Here is a 20,000-nt window from a genome sequence, read left to right as displayed (position 1 = left end):
AAAATCGGGAATAAGGTACAAAAGAATTATCATGGAAAATAAAAACATTGCATTAGGCTTGTGTATCACATATGTATGTAAAATGTAGACATGTTATCTACAGTAGTACTATTTTAAAATCAAATAAGATAGAGAATAATTATCACAGATAATTATCAATATCATTGCATCGCATTGGGCTTGTGTACATGTGAAAATGAATAAACTGACAGATTATGTCCAGAAGAATTTAAAGTACAGAGATCAGTATAAATGATAATCAGGGAGGAAATCAAGTAACATTCATGAGAAATCAAGTAACATTCACTTTACTTATTAGTGATTCTTCTTAGGCTTCTTCTGGGCCTTTTTTCTGTGAGAGAGAGAAAGAGAGAGAGAGAAAGAGAGAGAGTTACAAAAACTGATAGGGTACACTAGGATTCATGTAGAGGAAAATTGTGCCAAAGTGAATGAATCGGATATGAATTTGTAACGTTAACACACTTTCTCACAATGAAATTAACTGACATTTATTACTTACTGTAACTGCATTTATATTTGATTTAATCAGTTGTATGAAGTAGAAGTATAGTGTTCTGTGGTTATTACAGCAGTACTATGTATGATTGCTCTCTACAGAGGGTGTAATCCTGCATAGTAGTGCTTATAACTACATAGTAGACTACTACACAACCCCCCCCAATACATACCACACATAAAACAAATTCTGGTTCGAAAGTGTGACATGAACTTACCTCTGGATGAATTCAAGGGTGCACGCTGCCTCCTCCTGATATTGCAGATTCAGAATGTAGAAGGTGGAGAAACATGTCGCAAGGCCTGTTAGAAATGTGTCGAGGTTGGACCCTTCACAAACGATTAAGGATTCAATGCTGACCATCCACTTTTGATGATTACCTTGTCGTTCACCTGAAAAAAATAATTTATCATATTCAATTTAAGATATAGATCCACATGTCAACTATGATTAGATTCATTTTAGGATTTTGTCCAAACAAAATTCAATACAGAAAAAAAAACATTTAGTGTTCAAAAGTTGATTTAAATATGTATATGTTGATCATTATTACTCTAGTGAATGAAAACAAACATACCTAGTAATATCAGGCGAGGCGTCACAGGTAGGCTTGGAAGACTCAACATCAGCTACGGTCGCACATCCCTTAGCAAAAGAAAAGAAAAGGCACTCAACAACTCTTCATGATGTGTGTGTGTGTGTGTGTGTGTGTGTATGTGTGTGAGTGAGAAAGTGAATGTAATCTCTGAGTGTGTGTGTGTGTATGTATGTATGTAAGGAGTGAGTGAATGTGAGTTGTCTGCAAGGTGAGTATGAAAGGTGTGTGTGTGTGTGTGTGTGTCTGCCGTTGAATGATTAAAAGTGATGAGGCGGGTGTGATAAGATGTTTGTGTGAGGAATGTGTGTGCAAAGTGAGGGTGCTTGCTTTTGAAATAGTGTCCGTCTTATCAAAACCACATTGTTTATGGTTTCTATATGTGCGTCTAAAGACCTAGATAGATAAATAGATAGATAGATAGAGATAGACAGATAGATACTTTATTGATCCCCAGGGGAAATCCAAGACCTGCATGTCTCTTAAATTTTATTTGGCAATCTGGAACACAGCATGGAAGGTCTATATTGGGTATATTGTCATGAATTTAGGTATGGCTCACATAAATAGACGCAGTGGACTGATGCCCACATATCTGACATGTAAACACCTTCCTGTTGCATGCCGCTAGCTCAAATGAACTTGGGAGGAATACCATACGCGTGTCATGCAACCACCTCTGCTATGGAGAGCTAGCTAGGCTACTAACTAGCATTAGCTTTCTAAACTGAAGGACTTAACACAACTTTAAGTAATTACCAGCACGGGCGAAATCCATGCATACAAGTAAACACTGAAAGCAGCAGTCAACACTGATCCGTTTGTGCCATATTGTTTATTTGGCCACTGGTTTATTAAACTGATGATGCTAAGCAGACTTAGCTAGCAAGCACGTGTTATAGCAGGTAAATCACGCGAGTTAAACTTTAAAAAACTACGCATACCCTACACATACCAATACATTTAGATGGCTCCAGATTGCAATGAAGAAACGTAAAATTTGATCGACAAGTGTAGTGATAACGATAACGCATGGCTTAAGAAGGGCGAAAGCGCGGTCTTGGCTAGCTGAATAGCACTGCTACTAACTTCGTTTCAGCAGGGTAACATTCAGTTGTATTATACAACTTAATATAAACATGACCAGTGTGCTTTCAAACGTTGTATTTCTGGTCAAAGGTGACAGATAAACTCACCTTATTGTGTTGATGGGTTTGGGTATGATTCCAACGTATCGTCTTCTCTCAGCAGACAGCTTCCCATCACCAGAACGAAGGTAACGTTAATAGATAACAGGAAGTACGTGTGTTCCAGAATAAACATTACGGGCGTGGTAAATAACAGTGTTGGAGCCTGATTTTACATATTTGTCTTACTAATGACCGGAAAGTCCTGTTTATTAAAGGAAACCGGTGAATAATGTTGGAATCTGGGTGTAAATTTACAGAAACTTTTTACAGTGCACATACACACTCACACACACACACACACTCACTCACACTCACACACACACTCATTCACACACACACATTCACACACACACACAAACTCAAACACACACACACACAGGCACACACACTCACTCACACACACACACTCACACACACACACACTCACTTGCACACACACACACACACTTGCACACACACACACACTCACTCACACACACACTCACTCACACATATGCACACGCACACACACACACTCACTTGCACACACACACACACTCACTCACACACACACACGCACTCACTTGCACACACTCACACACACACACACACTCACACACACACACACTCACATACACACTCACACAAAACTTCTAAGTGTGCACATGTACACCACAGTTGAGGAGAACGGCGAGAAGAAACCTCCTCAGCGAAACACTGTGGTGTGTGCATGTGTGTGTTCTCCTGACGGATTGAGAACACGGCGTGGAGAACACACACAGACACACACACACACACACACACTAAAACACTGGATGACTCATACAGAGGGATATACAATTGCCTCCAGTCATTAGGCGGAAGTGTGTGTGTGTGTGTGTTTTGTCTTATAGGCAGGAGGAAATGTGTATGTGTTGTATGTGTATGTATGTTTGTGTGTGCAGTTTTGTCTTATATGCAGGAGGAAGTGTGTGTGTGTTTGTGTGTGTGTTATATGCAGGAGGAAGTGTGTGTGTGTGTATGTGTGTGTGTTATATCCATCAAAAATCAGGACACAGTGTATGTTTCATAACCTTGTATAATCATACTTGATATGCTTGGTAGCATCTATCAACAGCAAACATCAACATTAAGGCAGCTGAAGTTCTGTGTGTGTGTGTGTGGTTGTGTGTGTGTGTGTGTGTGTCTGTGTATGTATGTGTGTGTGTGTATGTGTGTGTGTGTGACCATACCCACATCCATAATGCAGCTGAAGAATAGATAGTTAGAGAGTTTACACACACACACTTATCACATATCCACACAAACACACACACACTGACATATGTGCACATACAGGAAGAACACTGTTCAAGATCTGTGTGTGTGTGTGTGTGAGTGTGTGTATGTATGTGTGTGTTTGTGTGTGTGTGTGCTTGTATCTGTGTATACGTGTGTGTGTGTGTGTATGTGTGTGTGTGTATATGTGTGTGTATGTGTGTGTGTGTGTGTGTGTGAGTGTGTGTATGTGTGTTTGTGTGTGCATGTGTGTGTGTGTGTATGTGTGTGTGCGTGTGAGTGAGTGAGTGTGTGCGTGCAAGCGTGCGTGCGTGTGTGTGTGTGTGTCTCTCCCCCTTTCTCTTTCTCTTTCTCTGTTTCTTGCTCTGTTGACAGCTAATGATCAGAAAAGGAGGAGAGACGTGAGGAGTTGAGTCAGCGCAGGAGAGACGTGAGGAGTTGAGTCAGCGCAGGAGAGACGTGAGGAGTTGAGTCAGCGCAGGAGAGACGTGTGGCTAGATGGGATAAATAGGCTAAACTTACAGCCAACTCCTCACATCCATCGCCATTATTATATTTGTATTATTGCATTGCATGTAAATGCAATGGACTATTATCGCTGTTCTTCTTAATATTATTGTTATTCTTCTTCCGACCAAATTTGACGTTCAAAGGCTCTAAAACCACTGAACCGTTCGACGTCATTCAACCACTCCTACAAAGGTCTTGAAACGGAGATTTGTTCTATGTTTTTTCACATTTGTGAACTTTATACTTTTTTAGATATTTATGATAAAAGAGCAAGAAATTCTCATAGAGTTAACATTGACCGCCGTGGCGGCAACTTTTAGCATTATGACGTGACCTGCAGCTGAAGATAATCAACAGCTGAACGCGAGCTAGGCCTACTACCACTGGAGCTGTGGAGCTTCTGAACGTCTTCGCCTTCTGTGCCGTGGTCACTTTATTTGCTCGTAAAACTCTCATTCAGAGGCACATTTCTCTAATTACAGACAAGGTAAGTGTTCTGGTTTTTGGTATTGGAGTCATTTATGTCGTCAAATATTATGTTATGTAACGTTAAGTTGTATGAAATGATGGGTCACAAATAGCTAAACTAACGTTATAACGTTAGGTCACGTTAACGTTAGTGAAATAGTTAACGTTCGCACCTTGCTAAGTTGATGTTATTTAAGGAAACCCACTGTTAATCAACGCAAATATGTCGTCAACTTTACAGTGACCGGTTAGCTGTAGGTTTCGATAGCTAACGACAATCAAACGTAACGCACTAACATTTGGTATTAGGCTAACCAGCAGCGTTTTAACTATAACCAGAGCCCGTCTGTCTTCTCTGCTAGAACTTTAACGTAGCCTATTAATGGCTCTGGTTCTATTCAACATCAGGTCACTTTCCACAGGTTTATAGAATCAAGCACCTAGAATAGATTATGAATGCAGACTACTTGGTGCTTGATTAGGCTATACTGTGTGAAGGGACCTGATGAAACCCATCATGTGTTTCATTCATGGCACGTTACTCATTGTTGATGGTCATAACGTTATAGCTTCTACCGTTCACATTTAGTTAAAGCTAACAAATAGCCTATGTTACTGTTTTTATTTTACCAAATTTGTAACGTTGTACACCGCTTGTTTGTGTATCAAATAGGCCATGACTACGTTTTCATTCTATGCTCCTGATTCTTACGTAGCCTAAGTAAACACTATCACGGTATGCTATCATAGTTCGTCTATTGATGGGTTTCATCAGGTCCCTTTCCACAGGTGTATACAATCAAGCACCTAGATTATGAATGCATTTGGTGCTTGATTATACTCCTGTGGAAAGGGACCTTATGAAAGCCATGAATAGGCTACTGTTAGGACAATTGCAGACATTCCTTGTATTGTTTTGGCATAACTGTTAAACTTGTTTGCTTTTGTCTTTTATGTTCCAGACCAGTGGTGATGACCATGTATGACATTACAGTACGTGTGTGCCGATCTGTGTGCACACCTGTCAACCATACATCTCTGACAATGTTGCTAGCAACATACTAACATACATTCTTACAAACATGTAATCTGTGCACATACCATTTAACCATACTGAGACTTATCTGAGATCTACACTGAGACATTCTGAGAACTATACGAAGGACTATACTCACTAACTATATGGAACCATTCATACCTTTGAATCATTCCTGTGCTGTAACATCTGTGAAACATAGCTGTGCTGTTAGACCTCTCTTTTTAGACCTGAGCTGTGCTGTGTGAAAAATAAGATTCTAACCTAAGTTCTGTCTAAAACTGATCATCTGAAGGGCTGACTCTTTTATTCTTCAGTGTATATATCACCATCAAATTTGACCTAATACCATTAACTGAGGCCTCTAGCTGTTGCTTCCAGTTCAGAGTTACCACCGATAAAGAGATCTGTCTTAGGATAATATGATTGGCATTATCAAGTTCTGTATATATATATATACATATATATACACACAACTGTGATTTTTACTTCAAGCTTACATTGGTAAGTGTTCATTAGTGTATTCTGAGTATCATTCTGCTGTATTAAAACAAAGAATGTTGATCAATATTGAATTGACCATTTATTTTTACTGACTGTCATATACTCTAAGCTAACATCTAACCAAGTAAGTGGTTTTCAAGAATACTGTAAGACTGTGTAATCTGAATAATCATACTGTAAGTAATATAATGTTATACACAGCAGTTTTTTTGCTTTTACATGCAATGGTAATTCCCTGGAATTGCATTTACTAGTTAATACTATAATATTATATTGTCCTCTGTGGGCTTAAAGGACAATTCCGGCGCAAAATGAACCTAGGGGTTAATAACACATGTGTACCGAGTTCGACCGTTCGCTGGGATTTGTTTTCATGCTAGTCGAATGTGACCAGTTTTATTGCAAACCGCTAATTAGCGTTTAACGCTAGCCTTCGGGGCACACGTACAGTAAAAAGTAATCGCTATTTCTATACCACTAACAAGGCTCAAAATAGCACCACACTTACACGGTAGCATAATGAGGGTCTCTACATGTAAACCGAAGCATTGAGAACTTTGTAAGTGTACAGGCAGTTTATTAAAAAGAAACACACATGTACACGGTACACATGTGTTATTAACCCCTAGGTTCATTTTGTGCTGGAATGTTGCGCTCCACTGTACAATAAATAAGTAGAAGATAAGATAAGAAACTAACAAAACTTAATACTAAATACACTATATAAGTTAAATTAAGAAAGTCCAATGTGCTTGAGGGTGATCAAGCATAAGACGCTTGTAGTGACAGGGCCAGGACTGGAGAGGTGCTAAAGGGAGTGAGTGTCATGGTGAAGGTGCAAACAGTAGTCCAACCATAGTCCTTAGTTGTGTGTGCCTGGCAAGGTGCTCAAGAGAGTGGGTGTCATGGTGAAGGTGCAAAAGGTAGTCCAACATTAGTCCAACAGTGCAACCGTAAGGTCTAGAGACCAGCATAAATAATATAGACAAATAGGAGAGTAAAGTGTAATGTAGACAAGGTAAAATAAAAAACTATTTCAGTGCAAGAGCAGGTTGAGGTAACAGTGTAGCAGTAAAACAGTAGTGAAAACATTAGGCTGTGTACAATAGTAAAACAGTAGTAAGCAGTAGTGGGCAGTCAGTACTCAGAAAAACATGGACATGGAGAGGGTGGAGAGGCAGACAGACTAAGCAGAGAAGTCTATCTCTCCTCTTCCCTTTAGTGAGGCATTGAACAGTTCAATGGCCCTGGGAACAAATGACTTCCTCAGCCTTTCAGTTGTGCATGGCAGTGAGCGAAGTCTCCAGCTGATCAAGCTCTTTTGGTTTTTGATAGTGCTGTAGAGCGGATGACATTCATTGTCCAAGATGTTGATCAGTTCTTTTGTCAGATATTGAAGTGATGCACTCCAGTTCAGCTCCCACTACAGAGCCAGCCTTCCTTACCAGCCTGTCAAGTCGCCCAGCATCCTTCTTCTTAGTGCTTCCTCCCCAGCATACCACTGCGTAGAAGAGGGCGCTGGCCACAACAGACTGATAAAACATCCTGAGGAGCTTGCTGCACACATTGAATGACCGCAGCCTCCTCAGGAAGTACAGCCTGCTCTGTCCTTTCTTGTAGAGTACATCAGTGTTGGCTGACCAGTCCAGTTTATTGTCCAGGTGGAGACCCAGATACTTGTAGATGCTTACCACCTCCACATTGACCCCATCAATGGAGACTGGTAGCAGAGCGGGCTTAGACCATCGGAAATCCACCACCATCTCCTTGGTCTTTGAAGTGTTAAGTTGAAGGTGATTGAGTTTGCACCACTGCACAAAGTCCTCCACCAGGCTCCTGTACTCCTCCTCTTGCCCGTTCCTGATACACCCCACAATTGCAGTATCATCAGAAAACTTCTGCATGTGGCATGACTCGGTGTTGTAGCGGAAGTCAGATGTGTACAGGGTGAACAGGACTGGAGAGAGCACAGTTCCCTGTGGCGCTCCGGTGCTGCTGATCACAGTGTCAGAGAGGCAGTTCTTCAGTCTGACGAACTGTGATCGCTCGTTCAGGTAATCTGTGATCCAGGTTACCAGGTGAGCGTCCACACCCATCTGCAAGAGCTTGTCTCCCAGTCTGAGGGGTTGGATGGTGTTAAAAGCACTTGAGAAATCAAAGAACATGATTCTCACAGCACTTTTCCCCTTGTCTAGGTGAGAATGTGTCCTGTGTAGAAGATAAGTGATGGCATCGTCCATGCCCACTTTCTCCTGGTATGCAAGTGTGTGTGATTGTGAAAATCCCTCCTCAGGATTTAAGCGCCCCCACCCTTCCCCCCCCCCCCCCTCACACACATACACACAAACACACACACTCCTGTAAACTGACACATAATTCTCTGGGCATCAGCATTTGAAACTGAGACAGCAGCCAGTACACCCTTTTAATTCATAACGACGCAGGCTCTTCGACTCTATCACAGCCTGGCGTGTGTTTTTGGGCTTTGTGGGGAAAGATTACAGGCGAAGGAAGCGTGAATGAATTATTAAGACTCAAATGTACAAAGGCATACGAGGAGGAGAGCCTGGAGCAGGCGAACAAACCAACGAACCAACAAATGAACGAGGGAAAGAGAGATACAGAGAGGGAGGGAGAGAGAGGGAGGGAGAGAGAGGGAGATGGACAGGAGGGAGAGAGAGAGAGGGAGAAAGGAATTAGGTCAGTTTCATAACATACCACAGGGAATCACAGCTCACAGCTGCTCCCTTAAAGGGAAGGTTGGGAAGACAGAGACGTTATAGCTAGCTATAAAAAAAATACAAAACTCCTGAAAAATGAAAAGCATTTTAAAATATTTAAAGGAATAATTATGATCGATTAAAAAGGATTTAATATCCATCACTTGAGATGAGCAGGCTGGAGCTTCAGGAGTGTGTGTGAGTGTGTGTGAATGATTTATTACTCCTGGAGAGTGTGAGTTTCTCTTTCTTGGGTTTGATTTGTGTATATATTGTCCATCCCTTTAAATCTGACTGAGTGTGAGTGTGTGTGATACTGTGTGAGTGTGTGTGTGAAAGAGACTGCAAGTGTGGCACAGCGGGCTTGAAACGGCACTGGACATTGTTTTATTGATAAGACGATGACATGTGGGATAGCTATGGTGGGCATAACTGGACATTGTTTTGATTGATAAGACGATGACATGTGGGATAGCTATGGTGGGCATAACTGGGCATTGTTTTATTGATAAGACGATGACATGTGGGATAGCTATGGTGGGCATAACTGGGCATTGTTTTATTGATAAGGCGGTCAGACGGCACATGATGTGAGTGAGTGTGTGTGTGTGTGTGAGTGCCAGGCTTAACTACAGGCTACATGTGGGCTTCTGAGTGTGATAGAGAGCTCTCTTTTCATCTCTCCTCTCCTCCTCTCTACACTCTCTCCATCCCTCTTCTCCTCCTCCTCTCTACACTCTCTCCATCTCTCTTCTCCTCCTCCTCTCTACACTCTATCCATCTCTCTTCTCCTCCTCTACTCTCTACACTCTCTCCATCTCTCTTCTCCTCTTCCCTACACTCTCTCCATCTCTCTTCTCCTCCTCTCTACACTCTATCCATCTCTCTTCTCCTCCTCCTCTCTACACTCTCTCCATCTCTCTTCTCCTCCTCTCTACACTCTATCCATCTCTCTTCTCCTCCTCCTCTCTACACTCTATCCATCTCTCTTCTCCTCTCTACACTCTCTCCATCTCTCTTCTCCTCCTCTCTACACTCTATCCATCTCTCTTCTCCTCCTCTCTACACTCTCTCTTCTCCTCCTCCCTACACTCTCTCCATCTCTCTTCTCCTCCTCCTCTCTACACTCTCTCCATCTATCTTCTCCTCTCCTCCTCTCTACACTCTCTCCATCTCTCTTCTCCTCCTCCCTACACTCTCTCCATCTCTCTTCTCCACTCTCTCCATCTCTCTTCTCCTCCTCCCTACACTCTCCATCTCTCTTCTCCTCCTCTCTACACTCTCTCCATCTATCTTCTCCTCCTCTCCTCCTCTCTACACTCTATCCATCTCTCTTCTCCTCCTCTCTACACTCTCTCCATCTCTTCTTCTCCTCCTCTCTACACTCTGTGTGTGTGTGTGTCTATGTGTGTGTTTATATGTGTGTGTGTGTTTATATGTGTGTGTGTTTATTGTGTGTGTGTGTGTGTTTATTGTGTGTGTGTGTTTATATGTGTGTGTGTGTCTCCTTGATGAGAGCTTTAAGAGAGAGATAGGGTGAGAGTGTGTGTGTGTGTGTGTGTGTGTCTCCTTGATGAGAGCTTTAAGAGAGAGCTAGGGTGTGAGAGTGTGTGTGTGTGTGTGTGTGTGTCTCTCCTTGATGAGAGCTTTAAGGGGGGATCTGAGGTGTGGACAGGCAGGTTTAACTCAGATGCCGGGATTTAAGACCCATCATCCTCTCAACTTACACTCACACACACACACAGACACACACTCTCACCCTAGCTCTCTCTTAAAGCTCTCATCAAGGAGACACACACACACACACACTCTCACCCTAGCTCTCTCTTAAAGCTCTCATCAAGGAGACACACACACACACACACACAAATAGGGCCCACACACACACTACCCCAACCTCTGAACACACACACACACACAGAGACACACATTTTCATACTCACACACACACGCAAGCCCAGCCTTTGACATTGTCCTCTTCAAACACATGACACACACACACACGCGCACACACACATATTCATACACACACACACACACACACACACACACATACATTCATACTCAAAAACACATACACACATTCATACTCACACACACACACACACATACATTCATTCTCAAAAACACATACACACACACACACACACATTCATACTCACACACACACACACACACACATTCATACTCAAAAACACATACACACACACACACACACACTCATACTCACGCACACACACAAATGCGCATGTGTGTTGTATAGATTGTACAGACTGCTTGAATATCAGATGGACTCTGTGGGATTTGGTCCATTTCCATCAGACGACAAGGTCACAGATCAAAAGCAGGAACTTGGTGACACACAGTGACCCTGATGGATAAAGAAGATTTTTTTCATTGTATTTATTTATTTATTTATTTATTTATTTAATCATGCTGTTCCCTCACTCTCTGGCTCCAGATGGAGCTAACGCCCCCATGTGTGACTCGCTAACGCCCCCATGTGTGACTCGCTAGCCCCCTCTTATGTGACTCGCTAACGCCCCCATGTGTGACTCGCTAGCGCCCCCATGTGTGACTCGCTAGCCCCCTCTTATGTGACTCGCTAACGCCCCCATGTGTGACTCGCTAACGCCCCCATGTGTGACTCGCTAGCCCCCCATTATGTGACTCGCTAGCGCCCCATTATGTGACTCGCTAGCGCCCCCATGTGTGACTCGCTAGCGCCCCATTATGTGACTCGCTAGCGCCCCATTATGTGACTCGCTAGCGCCCCATTATGTGACTCGCTAGCGCCCCATTATGTGACTCGCTAGTGCCCCCTTATGTGACTCGCTAGCGCCCCCTTATGTGACTCATCCCGTGGTCGGCATATACTTTCAGCTACATGCACCAAATTTGGTAGGTGTGTGTGTCTCACCAAGATGAACAACTTTTGTATGTACAATGCATTAGCCACGGCCACAGGAAGTGAGGTAATTGAGATTTTGTACGTTTTGGACATGATCAATTTTCCTAGATGAATGATCCGATTCATGTCAAAGTTGGTAAATATAATGCCAAGACGCTGTTGATTCTAAATTGCGAAGCTTTTTTTGATATGTTGTAATTTAACAAAATGGCGAAACTATGAATTGTAATACCCTTCCACATAAACAATGAATGTGTCAAAATTCACCAGATAGATAGATAGATAGATAGATAGATACTTTATTGATTCATCGCTTGAAATTTTTTAAATTTCCCAGGTCATTGAATACCATTGTGATGATGATATTCGCATGCCCATAATGCATATTTGGCATAGCGCCACCATCTGGCAACAGAAAGAATGGCAATTACACTGATGTCACATGATCAATTTTAACATACTCCTCCTAGACGGTTTGTCAGATTTATGTGAAATTTGGCAAACATGATGCCAAGATGTTGCTGATGTTAAATTGTGAAGAGATTTTTGATATGTTTTGATTTTAATATCTCTCCACATAAACAGGAAATGTGTCATAAAGTCAAAGTGCACTGAATGAATGGTCTGAAACTTCATACCGTAAAACTTCAAATAAAAGCTGAGTCCCAAATAGACGCCTATCTGTTTTACACGCCTGGTGTTGCTACAGGTTTGTATAAATAAAGGCCAGTCTCAAATAGAGGTCTGTTTTTTAGTTTCGGTTTGCATTTAATCTCCTAAGACCCGCTAGATCGCCTGTTTAAGCCAGTTCTATTGTGCAGATTGCGCACACTAATATGCCATTAACTCATTGAGTGCCAAAAACGTAATATTACGTTTTTCCTTCCCATGCGTTGAGTGCCAAAAACCTAATATTACGTTTTTAGCTTTTTTTTTTTTAATTACGAAACTAGACACTCTAACACACCTTATATGTGATTTTGGGAACTCTGTGATGAATGGAAAATGAAATATATGACAAACGAAAACTCATGAAAACGCACAATCTGGACATTTTATCATAACTCGGTTGCCACTTTGGGTCGAATCAGTGACGCATGCACGTCAGGTCAAAACCAGGCCATTTTCGTGGGTCTATCACTAGGTGGCAGTCTTGCCAGCTCGCTCGCCAGCTTCCGAAAACAGCTTGGAATTCAATGAGTTAATAAAGACTTAGGGTTAGGGTTAGGTTTAAAAAAGACTAACCCTAACCCTTGTTTTTCTGGGCGTGTGTTCAGGTATTGTGTATTTCTGGTTGATTTCCAGGGTGTGTGTTGAGGTATTGTGTATTTCTGGTTGTGTTTCTCTGCAGTGTGTTGAGGTATTTTGTATTTCTGGTTGATTTTCTGGGTGTGTGTTGAGGTTTTGTGTATTTCTGGTTGTTTTCCAGGGCGTATGTTGAGGTATTGTGCATTTCTGGTTGTTTTTCTGGGTATGTGTTGCGGTATTGTGTATTTCTGGTTGTTTTTCTCGGCAGTGTGTTGAGGTATTGTGTATTTCTGGTTGTTTTTCTCGGCAGTGTGTTGAGGTATTGTGTATTTCTGGTTGTTTTTCTCGCAGTGTGTTGAGGTATTGTGTATTTCTGGTTGTTTTTCTCTGCTGTCTGCAGCAGTTCAATCATCTGTATTCATTTCTCGGTCCCGCCAGGAGTCCTGTCAAAACTCAGCCTCTGATCGCTCGTCATGTGCAGACGTCAACCTGGGTTCACAAGGCGTATCTGAGCTGAAGGACGTGTGTGTGTGTGTGTGTGTGTGTGTGTAGTGTAGGCCTGTGTTGTGTTTGTTTGTGTGTGTGTGTGTGTGTGCACATGTGTGTGTATGTGTGTGTGAAGGCTCTTTAGTGCAGCAGGATTGATTAGCTATCAGAATTACTGAAATACGCTTTTAAATCAATCATCAAACAGCCCTCTACCCCACCACCTAACTAGGCCACGCCAGCAGCTACAGCAACACTGGTTTAGGGCCACCATTTACAGTCATCGCCCATAGAATGATGATTTGTAGAGCACACACACACACACACCCAGACACAGACACTTATTGAGTTCGTTTTGACTAATAATGCAAATTATGACAACCTTTCACCAATAACAATGTTTGATATATATGTTACACCTAATTTGTCCAAAAAATATTAACTAAATTACTCCCATACCCCATTATAATTGACTGTCTCCGACTACTGATTCCTATAACAATCTATTTTTGGTGGTGATTAATCCATTAAGTGTTCAAATCAGTTGCATATAATGTCTATTTTATGTATTATGTGAATTTTTAGTATTGAAAAAAAATATTATTTTTATCCGTCTCAATGTTCTCAACTCTGTTATAAAACCGCTTAAAATCCACAAAGATTGTACCACACCGTGAGATGTCACTTCCTCTGGGGCATTTTTGGATAGGCAGTAAGGAATGTAATGCCTCTTCTCATTAATTTGCACAAAATGTTGAGGATACAACAGTAGATTAATTATTTGTCAACTGTGTTGTTGAGATATTTGAGTGAATCTCTCGCTCATTTAAAGAAGCCCTATGCAACAATTTTAGCAAAAATAACCTTAATTATGGAGGTTGAGAGTCGTTATGATGGTTCTACAACACTTTCTGGGTTGTTTGGTGGGTGCTTCGTCTCCCCCTATCACTTCTCCGCGGAAAAACCGAATATGCAACTTTCTGAACCCGGACCGGGAAAATCCGGATGTGACTCAGCGGAAGTATCCTATCGCGCCTCGAAAATGTAGTCAGATTGTAGTTTCTTAGAAGACTGCAAAAAACGGACGCCGACTTGGCTTTGTTGCTGTTGAAATTGTAAGTAGCCTACCCTTGGGTGAACTTCGGAAAAACTTCGTTTTTGTAATGTGGTTTGATAGTCTCTTGAACAATGTGTTTGCTTGATCGTTTTATTGTGAGCCCTGTATGTTTAGCTTGGTTTCTTGATGGCTAGCTCGCTAGCTAGTGGGGGTTTAGCGTAACAGTCACTTGTGGCAGTCACTACCGAAGCTGCAGGGGGAGCTATGTCGTGAAAAATGCGAGCCCAAATCCGGCAAAAACCCAGAAACAGTGAAGGAATAACCAGACCTGCATAGGGCTTCTTTAATGTAATAAAACATGTAATGATGCGGTAGCTAGATTGAAGTTAGCATGTGGAGCTAATGTAATTAAACATGCCGTGCGGTAGCTAGATTGAGGTTAGCATGTGGAGCTAATGTAATTAAACATGCCGTGCGGTAGCTAGATTGAGGTTAGCATGTGGAGCTAAACACTCGAAATCACGCACTGAAGACTCATACATTCCCAGCAGGTAGGCTATGCGGGAGAAGTGCAGCAAAGCAAGTGTCACGTGATCACTAGTGGGTCACAACGTTGTCCCACGGAGCCTAATGTTTATTTTGTGCAGCAAGAGTAGCCTACTTGGGATTTTATGCGGCTACTTCTGTTCAAGTAGCATTGATGAGACAGTCACGTTTTTTCCTACACGGTATTATATGTAGAGAAAACATTAGCCTTTGAGTATTTTAATAGTCAGTTGTAAACAAATAACTATTCTCATGTAACGCTTTTGTAAATGGACTGAAGTTCACTCTAAATATCTACGTTTACTGATTATGCTAACCGTTAGCATCTCTATGGGATTTCTCATTTACATTAGCCATAAGCTAACGCATTAGTTTCTATTCTGTAACTTGGAATGCTAGCCTACGTGATTGCTCTAAAACAAAACATAGAAGGAAATAACTGAGATCTAGGCTACTCTGTTGGTCTGCTCTTAGTTTTACATTGAATCCTATGTAAAGGTTTGAAAGGAACTTCAGCTTCAGACTTTCTCTTGGGGAAACTGTTAGGCCTATTCATCTTCTCTAATGTAGCTGGCTAGACCATGTCATTGCCACACACACAAGTGGGGGCAGAATTGGAAATGTGTCATAGAATGACAATGAATTGGTTGATTTGGTTAAAAAGTCACAGGTTAGTTTATTGGTTATTATTGTAATGATGCTATTCATAAATAATGAGCTGTAAAGTAACTCAGACTTTAATAAAAACAATTTTTTAAAGGATATCGACTAATTATCGTTATCGTCAAAATCACAAAAAATATTGAGATATAATTTTTTGTCCATATCGCCCACCCCTACCGTGCGGTAGCTAGATTGAGGTTAGCATGTGGAGCTAATGTAATAAAACATGCCGTGCGGTAGCTAGATTGAGGTTAGCATGTGGAGCTAATGTAATAAAACATGCCGTGCGGTAGCTAGATTGAGGTTAGCATGTGGAGCTAATGTAATAAAACATGCCGTGCGGTAGCTAGATTGAGGTTAGCATGTGGAGCTAATGTAATAAAACATGCCGTGCGGTAGCTAGATTGAGGTTAGCATGTGGAGCTAATGTAATTAAACATGCCGTGCGGTAGCTAGATTGAGGTTAGCATGTGGAGCTAATGTAATAAAACATGCCGTGTGGTAGCTAGATTGAGGTTAGCATGTGGAGCTAATGTAATAAAACATGCCACGCGGTAGCTAGATTGAGGTTAGCATGTGAAGCTAAGACACAATGATGGGAAATCAATACTTCCATTGGATTACATATATACATGAAAACAGGTTGAGTTGTTTTTCTACACTTGAAATGTCCCCTGACACACACACACACACACACACTGAGAGGATGCATACCACACCTGTGCATACACACACACACAAACACACTGAGAGCATGCCTACCAAACATGTATGGTTAGTCCCTCTCGATTAAATCGCCTGATGAACGAATCAGCATCAATGTAAACCACACCAATAGCACTTAACACTATACACACACAGCAGCAGCACTTAACACTGCACACACACACACACACACACACACACAGCAGCACTTAACACTGCACACACACACACACACTCAGCAGCACTTAACACTGCACACACACACACTCAGCAGCACTTAACACTGCACACACACACACACACACACAGCAGCACTTAACACTGCACACACACACACACACTCAGCAGCACTTAACACTGCACACACACACACTCAGCAGCACTTAACACTGCACACACACACACACACACTCAGCAGCACTTAACACTGCACACACACACACACACACTCAGCAGCACTTAACACTGCACACATGCAAGGGAAATCACACATCACTCATCTAATGATGTGTCTGTGTGTTCATTAAGTCACAGCCCGCATGTGTGTGTGTGTGTGTGAAAGATTTGCTTTACTCTAGTGTGTGGTGGTGTTCTCATTAGTGAAGATGTGATCCACACTGCTGACAGCTCAGATTTCAGTGTAGTCAAAACATTTGGTATTGTAATGACGCCGTGTTCACACACACAGAGACACGTGTGTGTGTGTGCTGCTGCTGAGACTTCAGTGTACCACAGTCAAAACATTTTGTACTGTATTGATGTGTGTGTGTGTTTACATCTGTATGTGTGCATGTGTGTGTGTGTGTGCTTATATATTTGTGTATGTGTGCGCTTATATGTTTGTGTATGTGTGTTTGTAAAATGGTAAAGTGCGTTTGTGTGTGTAAAATGGTTGGTTGTGTGTGTGTGTGTGTGTGTGTGTGTAAGGGTAACGTGTGTGTGCATTGGGCCTGAGAGCTGAAACATCTGTATTAGGCGGCTGTGAGTTTGGCAGGCAGCAGGTCCTTGGAGAGAAGGATGAAGCTCTCATCCAGGAGAGAGAGACAGAGAGCAAGAGAGAGAGTGTGTGTGTGTGTGTGTGCGTGCACTGCAGGTCCTTGGAGAGAAGGATGAAGCACTCATCCAGGAGAGGAACGCTTTGATCAGCTTATCTGATTTCCATATCGCAAACACACCAACCGCTCCCCCACCCTGGTCTCCCCCTCCCCCTCTCCCTCCTCCTCTCCCTCCTCTTCTCCCTCCATCCCTCCACACTCGTCTTTCTCCTCTACACTCATCTCTACATCTCTCTCCCTCTCTTTCTCTCTTGCGCATGCTCATTTTATAACATTCTCTCTTTTGACTTATCTCCTTATGAACTCACATATAGCTTGCTTTCTCTCTTTCTCTCTCTCTCACACACACTCTCACTCACACAGACTCACACACACTCTCTCTCTCTCTTACTCACACACACACTCTTTCTCACTCACACAGACTCACACACACACACACACTCTCTCTCTCTCTCTCTCACACACACACTCTATCTCACTCACACAGACTCACACACACACACACTCTCTCTCTCGCTCTCTCTCAGTCTCTCTCTCTCTTTCTCTCTTCCTCCTTCTTCCTTAGTGTCTGTCTCCTCCATAATTGGAGCAGTGTGTGTGTATTAAGTTGTTAGCGCTCCACTTCCTTTTTCTCCTCTCGTAGTCTCTGAATGAAACTACCTTCAGCCCGCTCAGCTCACCAAGCGCGTTACCTCCCTGGTCTGAAGCTCGTTACCTTCCTGGTCTGAAGCTCGTTACCTTCCTGGTCAGAAGCTCGTTACCTCCCTGGTCTAAAGCTCGTTACCTCCCTGGTCTGAAGCTCGTTACCTTCCTGGTCTGAAGCTCGTTACCTCCTTGGTCTGAAGCTCGTTAAGCTTGTTACTTCCCTGGTCTGAAGCTTGTTACCTCCCTGGTCTGAAGCTTGTTAAAGCAACACCAAAGAGTTTTTTGTACCTTAAAATAATGTTTCCAAAATCGTTTCAGTGGTTCATCAACTCGTAACAGGGTGAACGGCACTTTCTGCATTCGCTTCGCGGCCCTCTATCGGCTATAACCGCACTATGTAAGTTTGCCGGATCGGGTAGCGGATCTGTAGTTCGATGGAATGAGACATAAGAAACTACAAATTTGACTTGCATCTGATGTCGCAATACATCGTACTTTCATAAAATCATGCAACATATTCTACCTTGTCTGTGGACATTGTTATTTGCAAAGCTGGTGCTGGATAAACAAATAGTGCGTGCGACAGAGGAAAAGTTCTTTGGTGTTGCTTTAAGTTTATTACCTCCCTGGTCTGAAGCTCGTTACCTTCCTGGTCTGAAGCTTGTTACCTCCCAAGTCTGAAGCTCGTTAAGCTCATTATCTCCCTGGTGTGAAGCTCGTTAAGCTCGTTACCTTCCTGGTCTGAAGATTGTTACCTTCCTGGTCTGAAGCTCGTTACCTCCCTGGTCTGAAGCTCTTTAAGCTCATTACCTCCCTGGTCTGAAGCTCGTTAAGCTCGTTACCTCCCTGGTCTGAAGCTTGTTAAGTTCATTACCTCCCTGGTCTGAAGCTTGTTACCTTCCTGGGGTGCGTTTCCCAAAGGCATCGTTGCTAACTAAGTTAGCAACTTTGTTGGTTTCAATGCTATTTCCCATTGCCAACCAACTAAGTTGCTAACAGGTAAGCAATGATGGTTTTGGGAAACACACCGCTGGTCTGAAGCTCATTAAGCTCATTACCTCCCTGGTATGAAGCTCGTTACCATCCTGGTCTGAAGCTTGTTAAGCTTGTTACCTCCTTGGTGAGAGGGAGTTAAAAGTAATTTAGAGACGAGTGACCGTCGCAGGAAGTGCATCATAACAAAAGGACGCCAGATCCTCTTGGAACAGCTGTACTCGGTGATACTGCAGGCTCGTAAAATTAGTTAGAAAATAAGGCAGAGAAACCACGAGTTTCCCCTGCTGCTTCCTTATGTTGAATAAAATGTACAATACGTTTTTACCGCTTACTTTCGGAATTGACCTCACTTCCTGGACTCGTCTGACGGTCTTTAAATGACTTAACCTCTACTGTCCATGGTCTCGCTGCAAGGAGCCAAATAGCCGTCATGAGATTCACACCCAGGCTACGTTTACACGTGGCCGGTTATTTTCATAAACGGACATTTCACCCTCTCCATTTTCAAAAATAGTCCTGAATAAACCTGTCAGTTTTCAGAAAAGTTTTCTTTTACACTTTATTTCGATTTCAATTTAATTTCACTTATAGAGCGCCAAACATTAAATATATCTCATGGCGTTTTACAGGATGTTAGACAATCAGAGAAAAGAAAAGAAGGCCCATGAGTAACAGGGGCAAGGAAAAACTCACAACCCAAGGGCCTGACCCATCTGCCTAGGGTCAGTTACAGAACAGTGGAGTTTTTAGAAAGCAACAAGAACAAAACGTGTCCTGGGGAGTTTCTGTTTGTATACTTGAAATATGGACGATATTAGGTGCATAAAAGACGTTTGGATATTTTGTGTAGCCTAGCCTACTGTTGAAAACCATAGGCCATGACCAAAATGG

General features: G+C 42.4%; 1 long non-coding RNA gene across 2 annotated transcripts in view; it reads right to left on the bottom strand.

The window, feature by feature from the left end:
* The window catches only part of LOC143140026 (uncharacterized), a 2,640-nt gene extending 86 nt beyond the window's left edge, over nucleotides 1-2,554 (bottom strand). The window contains exons 1-4 of one of the 2 annotated variants that reach the window (XR_012990509.1): nucleotides 2,309-2,554; nucleotides 1,095-1,162; nucleotides 735-909; nucleotides 1-352 (exon numbers count right to left, since the gene is read on the bottom strand). The exon at nucleotides 1-352 is cut by the window's left edge and continues 86 nt beyond it. This is a non-coding gene — a long non-coding RNA (uncharacterized LOC143140026). Of the gene's footprint in view, nucleotides 353-734; nucleotides 910-1,094; nucleotides 1,163-1,554; nucleotides 1,729-2,308 lie in introns of those variants that run through there. The other variant, XR_012990510.1, reaches the window with a different exon arrangement.
* Between the last annotated feature and the right edge of the window lie 17,446 nt (nucleotides 2,555-20,000).

Source organism: Alosa pseudoharengus, unplaced genomic scaffold (genome assembly GCF_046254945.1).
Source record: "Alosa pseudoharengus isolate Yale_2024_CS ecotype anadromous, Long Island Sound unplaced genomic scaffold, YU_APseudo_1.1 YU_APseudo_1.1_scf_23, whole genome shotgun sequence".
Classification (NCBI taxonomy): domain Eukaryota; kingdom Metazoa; phylum Chordata; class Actinopteri; order Clupeiformes; family Clupeidae; genus Alosa; species Alosa pseudoharengus.
The sequence above is the reverse complement of the archived record's forward strand: the minus strand, read 5'-3'. Positions and strand labels throughout refer to the sequence as shown.